The 15,115-nt window shown below is 39.6% G+C and overlaps 1 protein-coding gene across 2 annotated transcripts in view; it reads left to right on the top strand.

Moving 5' to 3' along the window:
• Positions 1–1,920, top strand: part of LOC138744816 (leukotriene B4 receptor 1-like) — a 110,100-nt gene extending 108,180 nt beyond the window's left edge. For both annotated transcript variants that reach the window (XR_011345773.1, XR_011345775.1), the window contains one exon: positions 1,532–1,920. The gene's annotated coding sequence lies outside the window, so the exon portion shown is untranslated. The remainder of the gene's footprint in view (positions 1–1,531) is intronic.
• The last annotated feature ends 13,195 nt before the right edge of the window (positions 1,921–15,115 follow it).

Raw genomic sequence — 15,115 nt, forward strand, 5'->3', positions numbered from 1 at the left:
AGAAGTGAGGTGAGGGGGAGGGGTTTAATGAAAGCCAGATAAGTCAATATTAATGCCATTCTCGGCATTTGAGTAGCATATTAAGTTGGACCAACACCACAGGCTGAATGGCTGATACTGTGCTGTGGATTTCTACGTTCCATGTTAAGCTGACTTGCCCCCAGACTAAACTTCTTCAACAGCAGAGGGCCTCAGAGAGCCATTCCTCTGCACTTGCTTTTGTTTTAAAATAATTTTATTGAGTTTAATATTTAAATCCTACATACCAAGTCATCTAAAATAGTAACAAACAACAGGTCATATCATATACATGTCACATATTGAACATCTGATGTAAATCAAAAGCCTATCCATAATTGTTTATTTTACTTTTTCCTTTCTCATAATATATCCCAGTAGAGTTTTGGATAAAAAATAGATGAGGCAAAATTAACAATCCCTTTGTATAAAAAAAGGGTAAATTCTATCTTAATTAAAGATATGATCCATGATAAGCCAATATTAAACTCATGTTTGACTAGTTAACTAAATAAAAAGATAAGAAAAGAAAGAAAAAAATCCTCTGACTAATCTAACCCCTCCCTCTAACCAAGGTTAACTTGTAAGGATGTAAAGATATGGATCAAGTTGAGACTTTTGGACATCAGACGGAGAGTCTCCGGAGCATCCAGACTTCTTAAATCTTCCATTTATGATAATAATCTATGAATGGGCCCCCACATCTTGTCAAATTGAAACTTAATATCTTTAATGTTGTATCTAATTTTTTTTTCAAACTTAAATGGGACATAACATCATGTAACCACTGAGTATGAGTGGGTGGAGAGTGATCTTTAAAATTGCTTGTCTGGCCATCAACGAGATAAAAGCTAAAATTCTCTCTTGGGTTGAAGTTGATAATATATCCTCTTCTCGAGATAAAACAAACAAAGTAATGAGAGGGCATGGTTCTAATTTGATCTTTAGAATTATTGATAAAGTTTGAAATATATCTTTACAAAATTGTTCTAAATTATGGCATTCCCAGAACATATGAATCAATGTAGCTTCAAAGATTTTACACTTATTGCATAGTGGATCGACAGCCACATAAAATTGAGATAATTTGAATTTGGACATGTGTATGCTATACACCACTTTAAGTTGTAAACAAACAAGGTCATGCACAAAATGAGGAGTCATAAATCAAGGTAAGAGTAGAAAACACACCACCAGTCTTGGACTGAAAATGATATATTCAAATCGCATTGCCAATCATTCTTAATCCTGGACATTGAGAATGTTTTTAAATCTAATATGTTATTATAAATAATGGATATTAATCTATGCTGGGAGAACTGCAAATCAAAAAGTAAACCAAGAATATATATTTTTTCACTTTTTATTTAGTTAACTAGTCAAACATGAGTTTAATATTGGCTTATCATGGATCATATCTTTAATTAAGATAGAATTTACCCTTTTTTTATACAAACGGATTGTTAATTTTGCCTCATCTATTTTTTATCCATTGACAATCTTCTTCACCCAGGTCACCTGTTGCAAACTACTCTGATTTCAAAGGATACACAGTACAGAAGCCACTGATCGTCGACCGCAGAAGGCAAACTGGAGCGCATACCCCAGCCAGTACAAAAGGTGCTGAAGGGAAGATGGTGAAGTGGAGTTCACATCACCAACCACATATCCTCATCTGACCGTATTGACACTGTGGCCAGGGGAACACATTAATGCCTCTACTTCTTCGAAGCCCAAGGAGACGCCAGATTCTCTGACAAATTTTCATAGATGCACCTTGAAATGTGTCCTGCCCAGATGCATCACAGCTTAGTACAGGAACTGATCTGCTCAAGATTACACGAAACTGCAGAGAGTTATCCTTGTGACCCCTCTACCATCAGACTCTTCAAAAACAAACTCAATCAGGTACTTATTTAATGGACTCTTATTTTTGCACTTTACTGATTTTTTATTCTCTCTGCATTGCACAGTCAGCTTGTTTACATGTGTACGTTGAGTAAAGTTTTTTTTGCACTACCCTTCGCCTGCAGGAAAAAGAATCTCAGGGTTGTATGTCATGTCATGGATGTACTATGACAATAATCTGAAATTTGTGAAAGCTTGAGAATTGTGAATGTGGGCAAAGCCATCACAAGAATCAAACTCCCCCTGTACCTTCACCTCCCACTGACTTGGGAAAACAGTCAGCATATCAAAGGACACATTCCACTCTCTTCTCCTCCAGCAGCCCCCACCCCCCCCCCCCCTTGAAGAAGATGCATAACTATGCAAAAAAAAACAGTTCCAGATTCATGGACACTTTCTTTTCTTGCTGTTATCAAACCCTTGAATGGACTTCCTATTGGTATAAAATCATATAGTGCACTTTTTAACTGTGCTTTTCCTTTCAACACCATACCTTGCACTTTTATTTTATGTGACAACATGTTTTTATTCTTGCACTGCAGAGGTTGACTTCAAGTTCAAGCTTATTATCATCTGACTGTACTTATGCAACCAGATGAAAGAGTGTTTCTCCAGACAAGATAGCAAGCAAAACAAAGTTTTTTCACTGTACCGTGGTGTAGATGACAACAAACAATTCAATAAATGATTTACTGTAAAACCCCTGGTATCCAGCACCTATGAGGATTGGTAGATGCCAGATAAGTGAATTTTCTGGTAGCTTGAGTTTGTGTGTGTTACGAGCCCAGAGGACTCCAAAACCCAGCAGCAATAGAAATTCACCCAAATGGTTACTTAAACAAAAGTTGCTTTTAATTATCTTTAAACATGAAAACAGGATCACACTTTAACTTATCACTTTTAACTTAACTAACTTAACTTAACCTGCTTCTAATTCTAAGCGCACATGTATATAATGTGTGTGTAAGTTTAGAAAAGTTATTTGATTCACAGTCCAATCTCACTTCTCACTCCTCCAAGTTTACTGGTTGCAGGCAATTCTTATATTGTGCACAGAATACTGCTCAGGTTACTGCTCAGGAAGGTACTTGTCAGTTTTCAGAGAGAGATTTGTTGTTCACTAGACACCCACAACTGATCCCTTTTAATCAGCCACTTCAGTGTCTTGCTGAAGAAACTTGCCCCATCAGGGTCTTCCAGATGATAACCTCTTTCTTTCAGGTCACCACAGAGTTCCTTTTTGTTTCCCTTATTCCTCTTGTATGAATCACAAGGGCTTTGACCAGGCTGAATTAAGTAGTCACAACCCATCTTCCAAATGTGTTTTTCCACAAGCTTGCCAGCTTGTCCTGTTCCAGTCCCAGCTGTTGCTGCTGACTGTAAAACTGCAGAACTGAATTCTCTCTCTCTCTCTCTCTCTCACAGAGTTATGCCTGTTTTTTCTCTCGCTCTGCTTACATAAAACCACATGACCCTCTTAGAATAGCAAACAGCACTCCCAGACAGCCTTTGGCTCTGAACCTACTCCTCCGAGTTCTTTCATCTGTTGCTTTTCAAAACAACAATCCATTAGTGAAGTCTCTTGGGCATTCTCCAAAGCTTTTGCAAAGGATCTTGGAGCCAGACTGTTTGGCTTGAGCAGAGCTCCAGTATTTTAAATGAGATCTACTTTGAAGTGTTTGTATGTGACCTACACTAAAACCTGCCCCAATTTATCTCCCAAAAACATATCTATAATCTGTCACAGTGTTGCGTAATTGGTGACCCATTTGTGAAGCACACCAATTTTAAACGCGCATTTTTACCTATTTATTTTTCCACAATTTTTTTGCCAGTCACTTGAAGCTGCCGGTTGCTTGAGATAACAGTGGTTTTACTGTAATTCTTTTCAATTCAATTCAAAACTTCTTCCAGGTAAGCTCATGAGGAAAAAACAAAAGTCTGCAGACAAAATGGTGATAGTGGCAGGAGGAGGAGCACAGTCCCACAAGCAGGTTCTCCATTCACAGAGCCATCCCTCCTCCCCCTGCTCGTTGGTGTTTTCTCCTTTCCTTATCCACCAATTATCTCCTGTCTATGGGACCGTGCTCCTCCTCCTGCCACCATCACCATTTTGTTTGGTCACCTGCCTACATTTTGCTCATACCTGATGAAGGGCTCAAGTCTGAAATGTTGGTCATGTATCTTTATTTTTGCTCTTAGAAGCCTAATAGCCTGAATACGCCAGAAATTGTCTGATCTCGGAAGCTAATCAGGCTCAGGGCTGGTCAGTACTTGGAGGGGAGACCGTCTAAGAACACCAGGTGCTGTAGGTTCCTGTGAAGGGCGCTGGACAAAGCGGCGACTCTCTGTCTGCCCTACGGTGGACAAAAGTTAAAGAATTTACATTCCAAATGTAGAATTACATGACAATAATGGCGCCTTTATCTTTATATGAAGGACACTGTTTGACCTGCTGAGTTTCTCCAGCATTATGTTTTTACCAGGTAAACACGTACCTATAATAACAGCTGCTGAATGATCTTTGTAAAATTGTAAAATTGTCTTTTGTTCTACAAAGGGGTTGAAGAATTACCATTTATTACAACTTGTGAAAATGCAGATAAAAGGTCACTCAAGGTTGCTTTCAATTAAAATGTGACAAACACAATAAACACATTCCTCTGTGAACTTCCCACTGAATGAGTTAGCCCATGGAGACAAATGCAGAAATACCTTCAAACTTCGAACAAGAAACACTGCCATTTTACTGGCATTGATATCTCCAAAATGTACCCAGGAAATGAAATAAATCTAAGTGTAGGGGGAAAAAAATCCCTTTGGTTGTTTTTTTTTAATCCCCAAAGTTGAAACCAAGCCAGGAATTTAACTAAATCAATAAAAGTTTATATACAAAAATATGTTGGTGCTTCAGAATCTAACCAGGAGAAAGGTAGTTACAGAGATGGTGTCAGGGCATGTGTTTGGTCTGGAAAATAGCAGAGAATTCTCGTGCACAGCAGGAAAAATCTCTTTATCTTGGACTCTTTTTAAAAAACAGCTGTCAACTTGTTCCTAGAACAATTTTCTTTTGCCATCATTCTGTTCTAATATCAATGTAAGGAAAATATCATTATTTACCTATATAGTGTTTCATCACTGACACAGACACGGTAACTTTTGCATATTAGCACAGGAGAAAAAGCAGCAAATGAACAACAGCTCCTGTAGTCAGGGTTACACCCTGAAATACCTTTTAGAAAATAAATGTTTTGGTTAAATCCACCCCAACAGTGCATCAGATTACCCTCCACCGTCTGGCAGGCCACAAGCAATGTGAGCTCCACCGCAAACAATGTGTTCAAGTGCCTGGGGTGTTGGGGTGAGGCTCCTTACCTGTGCCTTTTCAGCAAACAGGTTGATCAACTGCTCCAGAGAGATTCTGATCTCCGTCTGCCTTGGCAGCTGACAACCTGTGCAGGGCTGGGAGCCACAGATGCAGGACAAGAGCTCCGAGCTGAGCTCGGCATTCAACTCAAAATTAGGCCCCATTTTGACGGTGACGCCTCGAAATTTCTTGCAGTTTTTCTTTGTGCAGCAGTAAAATGCTCTGAGCATTGAAAGCAGCAAATCAGTGGAAGATACAACAGTTCCGGCCTACACACTGTTTGCTTTCATTGCACAACACACTAGTCAAAATCAACAATATCAATAGTAGCTCTGCAGTGCCCTATGCATTTAGGTGCACAACAGTCGCATTCTATTACAATATTACCTTCTTGGGGTTGAAGCACACAGGTTTTGATAGAGCCTGCTTTTTGCCCCCACACACTAGTTATGAGAGGGATACAGCGCAGTCAGGAAGGCAGTACAAAGGGAGCCATGTTAACACTGGGTTAACAATGATGGATCTCTTGTGCCAATGTAACTAATGGATTAGATGTGGGTTTGAATCCGTAAATTCAACCAGCAAAAGTAGCTTGCACTTCACAGTATATGTACCTTTAATTCTTTTGGAAGGTGGACATCACTCGCAAGGTGATTGGTTAATATCCATTGCTGATTGGCTTTCAGAATCATCTTATTAATGTGAAGTTTGTTGATGTCTTGTACAATCGACAGGCTTCCTCAGAAAATAGTTAATTACTCATATTAATGGTCACATGTAGACCAGATTCTTCAGTAAGAGAAACAGATGGGTTATTTATGTCAATCCAATGGATACTAGTGCATCCTGTCCTCGATAATAGAATTTAATTTTCCCATGGTGGTATTTGAACTCATGTCTTTAGTCTAGGCCTCTAATCTCACCAAAAATGCCACTGTTCTCCTTTTTTCATTATCTTCCTGGCCAATTAATATGCTGTATCTTTGAGCAAACTTGCCTTGATTTGCTTTGACTTGTGTGGAGGGGGATTTAAATTCCTAATCTTCGTTGGATTCGGACAGTTGAACAAATTGAAAAATGTAAGATGACAGGCCAATATTGCCCCTGTCTTCGAGCTTGAGGGTCAGGAGGAATGTTGCATCCAGTCCTTCAATCAAATCTCCTGCCAGGATTTCCCCCTCCTATGCTCAGTGGCAGTTCCTGTAATCAACATTCTGCCCAATGGTGGCTCATTGCTTATTACTTGCCAGTTAATGCCTTGGTTTCCACTGGGTGATCTTTGGCTCTCCCCACTGTTGGAAGCCTCCTCCTTCCCCTACACTGAGATGCTGTGTCCTTTCCTTCCTTCCCTCCTTTCCTTATTCCTGAACTCCATGCCACACCATTATGATAAAGTCTTCCCTCATTTTCAATAACTCCCACCTGGGCCCTTCTCCCATGGGCTTTCCTAGCTAGCTGCCACCCAGCCTTTTAATCCATCGGCCTACCAAGAGGATTGAAGGAGAAAACACAACAAAAGTGGTGACGGCAATAGACCTGATGGAACCTCCTCTCTGATACTTCAGAGTTCAGATCGCTGCAGGTTTCAGTTGGATACCAATTCGTCACAGCATGTAATCAGTCCCTTCAGCCTATTCATGGCAACCATCAACTACCCATTCACACGAATCTTAAATTAATTCCATTTTTTATCCTATCTCCATTCTCTTCAATTCCCCTCAGATTCCAACACTCCACCTCAAATGAAGGTAACTTACTATTAACTTAACAACCCAAGTGAAACAAGAAACATTGGTTTCCCTTTACTTTCTGTGAACGCTGCATGGCCTGCTGAGTTTCTCCAGACGCTTGTAATTTGCATCCAACCAACCTGCATGTCTTGGGATGTGGGAGGAAACTGAAGTGCCTGGGAGAAAGTCATGCCATTACCAGAAAAAGGTGCAAACTCCACACAGACAGTACCTGAGGTTGGGAATGAACATAGGACTCTGGCACTGTAAGGTTTTAGCCCCACAGTGTCACCCAATGTCTGCTTCATTTCATACTGTGGGATGGAAATGCTTCGAATATAAACAAAACAGTGGTATAAAATGCCGCAAAACAACATAGAGTAAATCCCCAGGTATCCGGCACCTTTGGGGATTGGTAGGTGCTGGATAAGTGTATTTTCCAGTTGCTTGAGCCTGACTCTTGCAATGCCTACCTAACACACCTGCATTAAGAGTAAATTGTTTACAAGGCAAAAATACTGTACTGTACTGTACATGCACTGAACAAATTTCAGTTGCATGAATATATTAATCTTAAAACATTTTTCTTTATTTTCATTACATTCTCAGAAAACATTTAACCATTGCTGCATTTGTAGGTTCCTCCCCTTCCATGGAGCTGCATGAAAGATGAACAATAACATTATAGATAATTAACCCCCTCCCTAAGTTTATTGATAAAGCCTCTGACCGGGGCAACTGTTACTAAGCAGGAATAAGGAGACACTTTCAGAGAGGCACCCAAACAGCGAGCGACATCAACAAGCTCTTCATCCTGGGCAACGCCATTTTATTCAAACACAACTTTATTCAAACAGTTGCCACAGCCAAAGCACGACCAAGGCAGTCCTCAATTTTTGCTGATTGGTTGAAGCTGCCGGTTGCTTGAATTCCAGATACCAAGGGCTTTACTGTATTAAATGGCAAATCTCTTCTGTTGAGAATAAATGTATTTGATGGTCAGGAATGTAAGTCTGTGCCCTAGAATTTGTGGTGAGCTGTGTATTAAGTATAGACTTTAATATAATGCTCTACTGGATACAAAGGGTTAAGATTGAGAGTTGAGATTTCAAGCACACGGCAAGCTCAACCTGCTTTGTTCTAAAAATTTCCTCATGGAGGTGAGAAGGAATGCTGAAAAATTGCAGGGTTTGCTGGATAGGCAGGTGGATGTATGCTTGCCTTTGGGATATACTTTCTGGGGGAAAAAGAATCCCTTTGCTGAGCCCATTAATTCTTTGATCTTCCAGAAAAAAGACACTCTCACATTCTGTAACTCTCCTTTGACTCTCCACCTTGCATAATGAGTACAATTATATGATTGCCTAATGGTGAATGTTGATCGGTTCTGAGAGTTAAACAGTTTGTGGCACGGACAACTCATCTGTTTCATGAGTCTCACGTAATCAGTTTAATTTTCTGCAAATCTCATGTCTCATCCAAATTTGTTCACGTACAAACCGACAACCTGCTGTTTTGGCAATGACCTTCAAAATAATTGGACTGAAAGTTCATGGCATTTTGTCGCCACTGCTGGATCTGATTTAGTTGGACTTCCAATTGTGGATCCTGGTTCTTGTGCTGTTTATTAACAGGAAGCAAGCAATTCTGTGGGTGCAACCAGAAGAAGGAAGATTGGTTATTGGCAGAGCCACTTCTTATGCAGGGCTTATTCAACCCCTGCCCAGGAAAACAGCATTGTTTGTCGCCAATTAACACAGAGTGGGTATCACTCATAAGGCACCAGACCTGAGTATTAGGATGAACTGCACACCAGCAGTCCACCATACCACCTTCAGTGCCACTGGGGGAGACGAGGAGAGGCCCTGAAGGCAGAGCCTTCTTAGCAGGGCAGACTGAAGGAGGAGAGCTTAAAGAATCTTCTGAGATCTTATCCCCATCAGAAACAGGAGCCATTTTATTCTGAAGCTATGGCTATTAAAGTCACGCTTCAGATCCATCACATGGGTCCAAGTTGCGTTGCTGGGAGACACCGAGCCATGCAGCATGGAAGCACGATGTTTCCATCGAGCCCACGCTGTCCATCGAGCACCTTTTTACACCAAACTTACATTGATCGTAGCTTTATCCCCCTCACATTCTCACCAGTTTACTCCAGGTCCACCACTTACCTACATACACACACAATTTACAATAGCAATTAACTGACCAAGCCACATGTGTTTGGAGCGTAGGAGGAAACTGGAACACTCAAGGAAAACCCACATGGTCATGGGGAGAGCTGACAAACAAACTCCACTCAGACAGCACTAGAGGTCTTAATGTGGTCCCACCAATGTCCTGCGCAGTTTTGGAAAACCTTTGTACTTTTGTGCTCTTTCTCTCTTGTAATAAGGGCAATGAATTAAAGTTGACTTTATACATTCTTTGAGAAAATAGGCTCTTATCACCACAGATAATCATACTGAGATATAATAATATTGATCTATTTAGAATTTAAATGTCTAGCTTTTGTTCTTGAAAGTTGATTTAATCTTAAAAGATCCACATTAATCTCCTTTTGACAAAATAAATCAAGAACAATTGCCAGCAATTATATCTTGATATAATTCATACTTTTAGCCTTGGGTGTCATTTTTCATGACAGATGAGATAGTTAGGTTGCATTTCCTTTCAAATGTATTGGGTGGAAATCAAATCTACCGTGTTTATGGCTGAATGAAATCTTCTTGGTTGACTTCAGCACATTTGCCGATCCTTGATTTTTATTTATGCATGGATCAGGGTTAGATGTATTTTACAGTAACATGCACAGCCAGGGCAGTTTAAAAAAAATGCTAGTATATGAATGAAGTTCTTTAGTTAAAATTCAGTGTGCAAACTGTGCAAAGTTAGCAGTCCCTTGTTAGAGCAAAGCAATAGGAAATAGTGATAATCAAAAAGAGATGTCAATCAAATTCAGCAGGGAATTTCCCAGAAAGGAAGCCTAGGTCCACTAGAAATACCTGGATATCATCCATCCAACACTGGTGATATATTAAGCATGAAATTTCCCAGAGGGCTGGGTCCCAAGTGATAAATAAACAAATTTGCATTTTATTTTATTCTGGAAAGTTTCTTTCATTTGGAGTTGCAACTATTTTGACAGCAGTTGGAAGCAACTTTTGTGGGACACTTAATTGTTTAATTCTGGATCTCAACCAGGCAAGTTAATGACTTTCCAAGCAAACTGATATACTTTTAACTGCATCTTGTGAGTTTCGTCCCAGATTTTCTTTGTTGTGATTGCATTGCTGGTGAATGCAAAGAATGTCAAAGGACTGAGGTACAAAAAGAAGTGCTTAAAAATAGCAAGAGAAAGAGAGATATGGTCCATTGTAAGTTCTCCTGCTTTCAGTCAGTAAAGCAATAGTTAAAAGTGGATAGGGACAAGGTTCTATAGCAATGCCCCACCATTTTCTGAGTCACCTAATTTATTGGAACCAATCCTATTGATATATTAAAATGGGCTAGTCCATTTATGATGAGGTAATCACATGGTGACACCATTCATTCAAATTCCTATTATTACTGGTTCCCTGATGGAGTGCTTAAATTTTGTCCACTTAAAATGATTTTAAAACATTTTTGCTCAGTAGGTTCATCAACTTTCATGATTGATAAGTAATCCATTTGTTTTACAGACATGATCTTTTGTTGTGTGAATCCAATTCTTCTTCCTCTGCAGTGAGCCTCATTTCCAACTGCCACTTTGAAACATCCCTCACCTTTTGTGTTGCAGACGATGGCCCAGAACTTTACCTGGAATCAGCTTGAATGTCTGGGTCCCAACTCCAGAAACCCAAATACGCTAGAGGCTCAGTGAAAGGGAAAGAAATGCGGAGACTTAAAGAATTAAAAGGCAAGGTTTATGGATGAAAATAAAGGTACAGAATCATGGAGAGAAATAGAAAGGCATCGAGATAAAGGATAAAATTATGGAGGAAGGATGGTCAGAATGAGCAGAGGCAAGTGAACATAATTTCCACTGTCCATGCAGACAAACATTTTAAGGATCATTATGTCGGCAGTTTTATTTGAGTTCACCAGTTCTTTTTTTTTTAAATTTTTTATTTTTCACACCATAAATCACATTAGCCATGATATACACCATTTCTTTTTCACACATATACAGTGACTTTTTCTCCCCCCCCCCTCTCATCCATTTTAGGTATACAATCTAGGTTGCATTAAGCCAGTCAGACAATGTTGTCATTCAACAAAAATACACCAGAAATTCTACTGAGTCCATTCTTTTCTTTCCTTCTCCTTCCATCAACTTAAGTAATGTTTGTCCCCGGTAGGTTTTCGCTATTGTATTTCATGTAAGGCTCCTATACTTGTTCGAATATTTCAATATTATTTCTTAACCTATATGTTATTTTTTCTAATGGAATACATTTATTCATTTAAATTTAGTAGTTTCTTCCTTTTAATTTGGTTATGTATTCCATTAATATTTAAAGCCATATAGTTCAGCGTAGCCCTTTTATATTTTGTTTATCTTCTCTTTCCGTTTTTCCATCATTACCTTTCCTCCTTTTCCATTTCTGTTTTCTTATTTTCAACTCTTTATAAGACAACATTCCTACAACATCCAACATTTTCCTTATTCTCCTATTTTTATCTTATTTATCCCCAATCTCCCCTTCCCCTCCTGAGTTGTCCTTTATCCCTTGTCGGGCAACCACATCTCCCCTCTCCATTTGGATTTGCGAATCCACTCGCAAGCGTCAACTGATTTTGCAGTGACCGCTATTTCCCCCCACCCCGCCCCCCCCAGAAAAGATTTCACTTTTCATATGTCACAAAGGTCACTCTTTTAATTCTCTCCTTATTCTCTCTATTCCATTATCTTCCCTTATTAATTCTTGTCTATACTATCTATATTTTCCTCTAAGTACAGATACATTCACGTATGCACATTGTCTCTATTCACTCTTATACCTCTTTACCCGCATACATATCAATCGTGATCATTTTTACTCTCATTACCCGTCTTCATCCCTCAGTCTATTTTTGTCTTTACCCACATACATATCAATCGTGATCATTTTAACTCTCATTACCCGTCTTCCTCCCTCAGTCTATTTTTGTAATTGTTCTGCAAATTTTCGTGCTTCTTCTGGATCCGAGAATAGTCTGTTTTGTTGTCCTGGAATAAATATTTTCAATACCGTTGGATGCTTTAGTATAAATTTATACCCTTTCTTCCATAAAATCGCCTTTGCTGTATTGAACTCTTTTCTCTTCTTTAGGAGTTCAAAACTTATATCTGGATAAATGAAGATTTTTTGCCCTTTATACTCCAGTGGTTTGTTGCCCTCTCTTACTTTTTCCATTGTCTTCTCCAGTACCTTTTCTCTTGTAGTATATCTTAGGAATTTTACTACAATAGATCTTGGTTTTTGTTGTGGTTGTGGTTTAGAGGCCAATACTCTATGTGCCCTTTCTATTTCCATTTCTTGCTGTAGTTCTGGACATCCTAGGGTCTTAGGGATCCACTCTTTTATAAACTCCCTCATATTCTTGCCTTCTTCATCTTCCTTAAGGCCCACTATCTTTATGTTATTTCTTCTGTTATGGTTTTCCATTGTATCTATTTTTTGAGCTAGTAGTTCTTGTGTCCCTTTAGTTTTTTTATTAGATTTCTCCAATTTCTTTTTTAAGTCTTCTACCTCCATTTCTGCTGCTACTGCCCGCTCTTCCATCTTGTCCATTTTCTTTCCCATTTCTGTTAAGGTCATCTCCATTTTATTTATTTTCTCTTCTGTGTTGTTTATTCTTTTTCTTAAATCCTTAAATTCCTGTGTTTGCCATTCTTTAAATGACTCCATGTATCCTTTAAATAGAGAAAGTATATCCTTTACCTTGCCTTTCTTTTCTTCTTCTATTTCACCATACTCTTCCTCTTCTTCTTCCTCTGGGTTGGCCATCTGTTGTTTCTTTGGTGCCCTTTCCTCCTCTTCTTTCTTGTTTCTATTGTCTTCTGTGGTCTCTTCTTGCTGCAGGTGTTCTGCAGCTGTCGTTGCCGGCTGTGGAGATCGACTCCCCAGCTGGTCCCCCCTCCTGTCGGTGTTTCTTTTCATTCGCATCACGCATGCGCGATTCTTCGCGCATGCGCGGTTGCGCACTTTTACTCGGCTCTGCGAGCCATTTTTGTAGTCCATTATTTACCGACCTGAGGGAGCGGGTTTCTCTCTCCGCAGCGGGCCTCTTCGGACAGGTAAGGCCTTCACCTTTTTCCTCCTTTGTCTTCTCTTCCTCTCTTCTTACCGTTGCTTTCGATTTTTCTTTTTTTGTCGCCATCTTCTTTCCACCTTTATACTCACTTTTCTGTAACTTTTATTTCTGTGCCTTTGTGTTTTCCTTTGTTTTTCCCGACTTTTCTGGAGAGGGCTGGAGTTCACCGTCCGGCCACTACTCCATCATGTGACTCCTCCAGTTCACCAGTTCTTCATGATGGAATTGTCCGATATTACAGGTGGCACCTCTTTAATCTGGCAACATTGGGACCTGACCCTTGACAGGCCACAGAAAATGCCGGAAAGCAGAAATTAATCCCTAAGGGAATCCCCTATATAAACATATCGAATGTAGAAGAAAGCTTAAAACAGGAAATAACACTGTGGGACGGCACAGTTAGCGTAGCGGTTAGCGCAATGCCTTTACAGTGCCAGCAATCGGACTTTAGTACAAACTCCTTACAGGCAGCACAGGACTCGAACGCCAGTCCCGATTGTGGCAGATTGTGGCATGGGAGGTGCCGGACCACAGAGCGCCAGATAAGAGAGGTACATTGCTCAAGACCTTCATGGGTCCATACTAACTGATCTTGTTTGGAGGGCGCCTCTTCTTTTCGCATATGCCAAAGATAAATTGTGTACAGAGGGTCCCATGATATGACTGCGAATTATTTTTGATTGGCATTACTTTATTGCTGGCTGCCGGCTAGTTATTCACAATTTTAATTTGCTGTGCTAAAGTGTACAAATTCCCCCAAAACATATACCACAAATTATTTACAGTTAATTACTAGCAGAGCAAGATGCAGAAAGGGAATCTTAACATATTCAATGTTTTTTTTTCCCATCGGAAAAGCAATCCTTGTGCTAGGTGTGTCGTAACTGAGTTCATTTAAATTCAGAGAAGTACATTTGAGATATTGGCCAGGAACACCCCATCCTTAAACTCTTGTGGTCTCAATTCTGCTGTGGTAGAACTGATTAAAATTTGCCGTAACGTGCATATTGACTTCTTGGAAGTAGTGTGACTTGGAGAAATTAAAACCTGTTGAGACTTGATGCATCTTTAGCCAGTGAGCTGAGCATGTGATGGGAGAATTCATTGGAAAAGTATTTTAATTCATCTTATAAAAGGCTCCTTTGCCTTAAGGACTGGCTTTGCATCAGCCTAGTTAGATCATGATACAAATCAGTTTTGTTGTTGGCTGTGTGAAAAATTGGCTTTAATCTCTGATTACTCCAGGGTCTGTGATCCCTGCACAATTTCTGATTTTCCATTTGACTTGTAATGGGCCAGAATTTGCTAATATAGGCACCTGTCATGAGCTCAAATTGTCCTTGCGTGGTTAGAACATTAAACATTTTGCATGACATCTTGGTGGAATTTGGAATTAATAATCACACAGGGAAAGACGACATTATGGATCTGTCTGAACAGGGGAAGTAACCATGTGACTCCTTAAACAGTCAGATTGGAGGACTGAATAAACAAGGTAAAGACAGGGAGAAAGCGTAAATTGGAGTTGGTAAGTTCAACACCAAACCAAGCACTAAACAAGCAATAAAGAGATGGAAAGGAAGATGTGACTCCGATCAGACAGAAAGGACTTAAAAGGAACTGCAATGTAGCTCTCTTTCTTTCCACTGCACAGATATGATAGTTTTCTGCAGTTCAAGGCTTCTAAGGTGAGGCGACTATTACAATGGCTTTTTTCAAACAAAAACAAAAGAACAACTTGAATGACAATCCTTGCATTTTGAGTTGAACCATTCAGTTACTTCTTGCCAAGAATTTTCCTGGTGCTCGC

This window comes from Narcine bancroftii, chromosome 10, assembly GCF_036971445.1.
Source record: "Narcine bancroftii isolate sNarBan1 chromosome 10, sNarBan1.hap1, whole genome shotgun sequence".
Lineage (NCBI taxonomy): Eukaryota > Metazoa > Chordata > Chondrichthyes > Torpediniformes > Narcinidae > Narcine > Narcine bancroftii.